The sequence below is a fragment of the Stenella coeruleoalba genome (assembly GCF_951394435.1).
Source record: "Stenella coeruleoalba genome assembly, chromosome: 20".
Taxonomy (NCBI): Eukaryota; Metazoa; Chordata; class Mammalia; order Artiodactyla; family Delphinidae; genus Stenella; species Stenella coeruleoalba.
In genome coordinates this window covers 49,782,237-49,789,957 of record NC_137166.1, presented here as the reverse complement: position 1 = coordinate 49,789,957, position 7,721 = coordinate 49,782,237, and positions in this window count along the sequence as shown.

The following is a 7,721-nucleotide window of genomic DNA, read 5'->3' as shown; positions in this document are numbered from 1 at the left end:
ATCTGCACGCCGCGACCTGCCCCCTACCCCAGGGACCTCTGCAAGCAAGGAATCCTGGCACCAGAGGGGTCAGGGGTTACATGTGAATAAATCCCGATCACTAGGGCCCCGGCTCGGGCCTTTTGCACCAGCTGTTCCTGCCTCCTGAGTGCGGTTCCCTCCTGCATCCTCCGGCCTCACCCCTCCCCTCCTTCGGGTCTTTGCTCAGAAGCCACCTACATTTTAGTGAGGGCTTCTCTGAACAACCTTAACTAGGTCATGACCGCGAACCCTCTCCCGCCCCAGCTTCCTCAGGCCCCTGCCCTCCTGATTTTTCTGGTCTGCAGTCACCACAGCACAGGGAAGAAGCTTGTACTTGTCTAGGAAGCTTATGATTTGTCCCCCGATGATGCTCCGCGAGGGTCTGTGCTTGTCCGTCCCGCTTCCTGCCGCAGCCCCGGCGGGGCCTGGATCCGCGGCTCCCTCGGGCCTTTCCCGGGACGCCGCCTTCTTTTCCCGCCAGAGGCCGCCGCGTCTCCTCCGTCCTCCTCGGGGCCCGCGGCAGCTCCGGGGCTTCCCTCTCGGGGACCAACCCGCTGCTGCAGGGCCTCTGCGGGCTCCGCGCGCCGCGCTGTCCAGGCGGGAGCGTAAGACTTTGACGCGCGGAGACGGCAGGAGACGCTCCTCCCCGCGCCCCCTCGGCTGGCTCCCACCCCCGCGTAGCGTTCTAGCACCTTCCTCGCCCGGCGCATCTGGGCTCGGGTTGCCAAGTCCGCGCGGTTCACGCCTTCCGTCAGTCACTCAACAACCAGAATCTGCGCGGCCACGTGGGCGGGCACCGTGACGGCACTGGAGACGCGGCGAGGGCCGGGGGGACCCGACGGACCTCAGAGCCGCCCTGGCCGCCGCGCGGAGCCTGAGCGGCTCTGCTGCCCTTCCCCCCTCACAGAGGCCCCTCGGCCTCAGCCACCGTCCCGAGTCCTCTGCCAGCTGCGCCGCCGCTGCTGGCCCATGGACACTGGTGGCAGTTGGAAGCGGGAGGAGGGGGACTCAGGCTGTGGTGGCAGCAGCAGTGACGTGGGACAGGGGCTCCGGGAGCAGCGGCTGCATTTCTGATCTTTGGGCAACCTGACCTTCCCCTTTTTGCTCTTTGCCTTCAATACCCGTGTCCTCAATGCCCTCTATTAACCCCCCAGACAAACAGAGTCAGTGCACTGTTTAGAAACAAATAAGTGTGCCAAGTGACAATCAGAGGTCTGAAATAAAGTGGGGATGTGCGGGGAGGGTTACATTTTTAACAGGGTGGTCAGGGAAGCCCTCCTAGGAATGTGGCATTCGAAGAAAGACCCACACGAAGTGAAGGACACAGCCCTGCAAATATGCTGGGGAAGGGCACTCCAGGCAGCAGGAACAGCAAGTGCAAAGGCTCTGAGGCAGGAATATGCCTGGCGTGTTCCCTGAACAGCATGGATACCTGGGTGGCTGAAGTCACGTGAGAGTGGTGGACAATGAAGCAGAGACGGGACGTAGGGACAGAGTGAGTAGACCAGTGCTGTCCAAGAGAACTTGCTATACTTGCCTGGTATGGTAGCCATGGCCACGTTGTGGCTCCTGAGCACGTGTAATGTGGCTGGTATGGCTGAGGAAATGGATGTTCAATCTTATTTAATTTTAATTACATTTAAATTGCCCCTTGTGGCCATTGGTTACACTATTGGACAGAGCAGGTCTAGACCACCGTAAGGTCTGTGGCTTTGACCTTAATTGACATTGGAAGCCATTCGAGGGTTTGGGGAAGGGAGTGATTGACTGGACTTGACTTCTTAATCAAGCCAGGTCATAAGGCCAGCCCAGATTCAAGCGGAGGGGAAACAGACTCCACCTCTTGATGGGAGAAATACCAGGCATAGACAGGGAGGGAAAGAATTGATACTGGCCATTTTGGAGACAATTCTCCGCCGTGCGCCCTCTGGCGGCGGCTGGCAGAGAAGAGGCCGGAGTCTGTTTGCCCTGCTCCACTCAGAGTGGACACGACTAACTCCACCTTCCTGACCCCAGTGTGAGCATCTGTCAGGGGCAGGTAATAAATTGTGGGAAGGTGTTGGCTTGAATAAGAATCTGTTGAGAGAAGAGTTCTGACTACAGGTCACAGCCGTAAGTTCTTTTTTTTTTTTTTTTTTGCCACACTGCGCAGCATACGGGATCTTAGTTCCCAGACCAGGGATGGAACCCGCGCTCCCTGCAGTGGAAGCGCGGAGTCTTAACCACTGGACCGCTGTGGAAGTCCCTGTAAGGAAAATTTGGAACAGAATCTTCTGGGAAACATGGTCACTTCTTCAACAACTTTTTTTTTTCATAGACAGCTGGTAACCAAAGGATAGCATGGAGCAAAAAGATGGACCGTAAAAGGTGGATTTGTTTAAAAGGAGTCCTCTGTTGGTTCCATTCACCTAGAAGTCTATGATCTGTCATTCCTGTGACACTCTCTAATCAAATTATTTCATTTGATGATTCCCAAGATACTCATTTTAAGTTTTGTGTACAGAATATAAGAAAGTACTTGCTGTCTGAAGCCAGAGGAAAAAGACCTGAATTTTTTCAGGGTTGGCAGACTGATGTTACGAAGTGTATTCCACAACAGAAAAATGGCAGTGACTGTGGAATCTTTTGCTCCACACACACAAAAAGGCACTGCAAGTGCCTCTCCGGAGGGCAGCCTTTCCAGTGTTCACCAGAAGACATGCTTGAGTGTGGAAGAGGATTCACAAGTTGCTGTGTGAGTGCTGGCTCCTGGGCTGAAACTCAGCAGGGACTCTGGGAAATCTGACCAAGTCAGAGCAGATGATTTTGTTGCTTGAATCTCCAAACACTTATTTGAGTTTTTACAGATATTTCAGATCAGTGATGTTGGGCCACTCTTGCTACCTCAGGTTTATCTTTTTGTCCTTATTCATTTCTCCAGTTACCATGTACTATTTTTTAATGTTCGGGTTGGTTTCAGGTTTCTTTTTCTTTTTGTTTTTTGGTTTCAGTTTTAATTTGATGAATTCCATGCATCCCCTTTCCCTCATATTTAATATTTATATCCAAATGCATGCATATAGACAGGGCATGCGGTGCAGAGGGTGTTTTTTTTTTTTTTCAAGTCTAAAAATGAAATAATCGGGCTTCCCTGGTAGCGCAGTGGTTGAGAGTCCGCCTGCCGATGCAGAGGACAAGGATTCGTGCCCCGGTCCGGGAGGATCCCACATGCCGCGGAGCGGCTGGGCCTGTGAGCCATGGCTGCTGAGCCTGCGCGTCCGGAGCCTGTGCTCCGCAGCGGGAGAGGCCGCGGCAGTGAGAGGCCCGCGTACCGCAAAAAAAAGATGAGATTACCCTGAATTATTCAAGTGGGCCCTAAATCCAACGACAAGTGTTATTATGAGAGAAAGAAGAGGAGAACCCCATGTAAAGATGGAGGCAGAGATTGGAGCCAAGAAATGCCAGGAGAGAGAAGCTGGAAGAGGCGAAGAAGAAGTCTCCCCTAGAGCCCTGCTGACACCTTGATTTCAAACTTCCAGCCTCCAGAATTGTGAGAGAATACATTTCTGTTGTTTTAAGCCACCCAGTTTGTGGGCATTTGTTACGGCAGCCTTAGGAAACTAACACAAATCTGGACATAGATTGGCTTTGGATATCATTGTAGATATACGTACAGATAAGGACGCAGCTGTAGATACGACTGTAGCTCTAGATAAGGATACAGCTGTCAGTGTAGATATGGATGCAGATGTACTTAGATGGAAACCTACAGACAGAGACAGAGATAACACAGATCTTGAGGAAACCCTGATACAGGAATGGAGCCAACCTGGGCTAACCATGGGGGCACTGCCAGAGGGAGGCCACCGCAGATGTCACAGACACAGCCTCCCACAAATGCTCCGCAGCCAAACTCTCAAGGTTTTCTGGAGAATCCCAAATATCTGAAATGGCTTTCTTTAATGGCCCCAGAAAGCCTGCTCTTTTCTACTTGCTAGATAATCATTTTGCCCCCCACCACCAAAGTGTAGAAGCAATACTCGTCCCCAAACCATCTGAAGCTTTCTCTTATCTTTCTCGTATAAATCCCGTTTTGCCTTTATGCACTGACAGTAGCCCAAGGCCATCTGCCTCCCCTTCCCACGCTGATAACTCTCTTTAAGTTAGACACAGGGGTTTGGAGCCCAGGAAAGAAGAGGGAGCTAGAAAGGGCTGAGAGAGCGGGCGCTGGGCCCCTAGGGAAAGTCAGGAGGGGAGTGCCCACCAAGCCGCTTGGGGATCCAGCAGCCAGCGCCTTTAAACCAGCTCCAAATGAGCGTTGGGGCAGCTCTGGGAAAGAGGTCCCAAGAAAACTCCTTTAAACATCCCGGTCTTAGGGACAGGAAAACAGGCCCAGATAGGAGGGGACATAGAAAAGGGTAAATGCCAAATACTTTGATTCAGGCTCAGTTAAAATTGGTAGTTGAAACCAAGTGATGCAAATTAGAAATATGTCTGTCATACAAATGATTAGGGGGAAAAATGCGGAATAGAGAAGAGGTACTCCCTTTACCCCGGTACTTTACTGCCATCTGCTGGAACGGTGTTGTAATGAATATAGAACACCACGACGTTAACAGCGCCCCCTAGAGCTGTAGAATAGACAGTCACAAAAGTATCTAATGAGAAATCTTGAAAGGACAGATGGTTAACAAAAATGCTTTGAGAATTGCAAAGCTCTGAGGGATTTATGAGCCTTTATTATCCGCGGTAAGACTGCAAACCATCTGTCCTAAAAGGAGAAAAAAGAGATCACCCAGGTGGGATGAATTCTTACTTAACTTAAATCTTTATGTATTCTGTGTCTCATCATCGTGAAAATTTAGTCTGTTTTGTTTGCTGAAAGGGGTCAAAAGCTTTCCCCCAAATGTTCTGCTTTTAGCATTAGCGTCAAAGGTCTTATTGTCTCCCATTCAAGAAGCTCTGCCCCTTCCTAGCTGTCCTCAGGTAAACTGCTGCCTGACTCTGTGCCTCAGTTTCCTCATCTGTAAAATGGCGATTCTTGTTATGAGGAGCCAATGTGTTCATGCCTGCAATACGCCTGACACAGGGAGTGCTCAATATTACTGCAGACTGGTTAAAGGCACAGACTTGAGCCCAGCTCTGTGTTCAAGTTCCAGCTCTGCTGCTTGCTGGCTGTGTGATCTGGGACACATAATTTAACCTCTCTGTCCTTCGATTTGCTTATCTGTAAAATGGGCATCAAAAAGCATGTCTATCCACACAAATGAACTTATCTATGGAACAGAAACAGACTCACAGACATAGAGAACAGACTTGTAGTTGCCAAGGCGGTGGGGGGGGGGGGGGAGGGAAGGATTTGGGATTGGGATTAGCAGATGCAAACTAGTATATATAGGATGGATAAACAAGGTCCTTCTGCATAGCACAGGGAACTATATTCAATACCCTGCGATAAATCATAATGGAAAAGAATATGAAAAAGAATATATATATATGTATAACTGAATTACTTTGCTGTACAGCAGAAATTAACACATTGTAAATCAACTATACTTCAACATTTTTTAAAAACTGCGTCTATTCATAGCGTTGGCGTAAGAATTAAATGTTCATGCATGTAAAGTACTTAGAGCCGGCTACGTAGCAGTTACTTTATGAGTTGCCTGAAAAGGTGTCCATTTTATAGGTGAGGAAACTGAAGCTTGCACAGATGCAAGCCTTTCCTTGAAGGTTGCTATCCTGATTGCTATCCAGCCCAGGGTCTCTGCGAGGCCAAGGTGGGTGGTATCCCCCCCCGCCCCCCACCCCTGCCCTGCCTTCTTTCCCACCACATTTGCATCCCGCATCTCTGTTTTTAAAGTGAATGCGTTTTTTATTGTGGAAAAATAACATCCAACTTACCATTTAAACCATTTTAAAGTGCACAATTCAAGTGCACTTAGTACATTCACTGTGTTGTGCAACTTTCATGTCTATCTAGTTCCAAAATATTTCCACCCTTAAAAAACCCTCGTATCCGTTAAGTAGTCACTCCCCTTTCTCCCTGCCCTCCAGGCCCTGGCAACCACTCATCTTTCCGTCTCTACGGATCTGCCTCTTCTGGACATTTCAGATCAATGGAATCGTACAGTATGTGGCCTTTTGTGTCCAGCTTCTTCAGTTAGCATCATGTTTTCAAAGGTTCTGTTGTAACATGGATCAGAACTTCATTTCTTTTTAAGGCTGAGTTGATATTCCGTTGTATGAACAGACCACCTTTCTTAATCCATTCATCTGTTGGTGGGCATTTGGGTAATTTCTGCCTTTTGGCTATAGTGAATAATGCTGCTATGCACATTCGTGTACTAGTTTTTGCTTGAACACCTGTTTTCACTTCCTTCAGGCATATACCTAGGGGTGGAATTGCTGTGCATCAGGACTGTACCTGGGAATGGTAATTCTGTTTAACCTCTCGAGGAACTACTAAACGGTGTGCCACAGCGGCAGTGGCCGTTTCCATTCCCACTACGAACATGGGAGGGTTGCAATGTCCCCGTGACTGTTTGTTTTTAAAGTACAGGCTGCAAAGCATGAGGCCCCCTGAGGCTGCCCCTTTAGTCATCCCGAGATGGGCGCTCGCCCCAGCCTTCCCGACACTCTCAGGCTTTAATTGCTTCTGCCCATGTTCATTCTCCAATGCCTCAAGCGGGCTCCCTCATTCTTTGGGCCTCTAGCCCTGTGGTCATATTAACTCTGGATGTAGGCAGACCTGGGGGTCCAAATCCTGACTCCTTGCTTATTCTGTGTGCTCCGGGCAAGTGGCCTCAGTTTCCTCACCCTCTTCGTGCAAACACCAGAAGGAAACCTGAGGGAATTTCCCTGAAATCTGGGTGGAGGGAAAGGCGTTCTAACTCTGACTCACAAGCCAGAAGCAATCAAAGAAAAACCAATACATTTGATTTCTTACAAATAGGGAATTCCCTGGTGGTCCAGTGGTTAGGGCTTGTCACTTTTACTGCCGGGGGCCTGGGTTCAATCCCTGGTTGGGGAACTAAGATCCCACAAGCTGCGCGGTGAAAAATAAAAAAATAAATAAGTAAACTTTTACATGGCAAAGCCTAAAGATAAAAGACAGGTTGGGACAGAGTAAATTTTACGTGATGTGATTTTTTTTTTTTTTTTTTACCACAATACTAGTATTAAAAAAAAAGGCAGGAGGGAGAAAATTATTTGCAACACACATGACAAATACAGGGCCTTTTAGTACCTCACTATGTACTGTTCCGCCTGGAGATCCACAACCAGAGTCTGATCAGGCAGAAACATCAGACGGACCCCAAATAAACATTCTTTAAACAAAGAGGATGGGGAGGATTGTCTTCTTCACAAATGTCAATATCATAAAAGATAAAGAGGCTGAGGAAATGTTTCCGATTAGAGACCAAAGAGACAGGAGGACTAAATGTAACCCAGGGCATTATTGATCGGGTCAACAGATACAACTGGAATACAGTTAGTAGGATAAATACAAATAGCACAGCCATGTTAAATTTACTAGTGGATAACTGTAGTGTGATTATGTGAAAGCACCCTTAATCTTAGTTAAGACACACTGAAGTGCATAAGGATAAAGGATCATGAGGTATGCCACGCAATTTACTCTCGACTCAGAAAAAAGTGTGTGTGTGATACATACAGAGACACACACACACCAGTGCAAGCAAATGGAACAAAGTGTT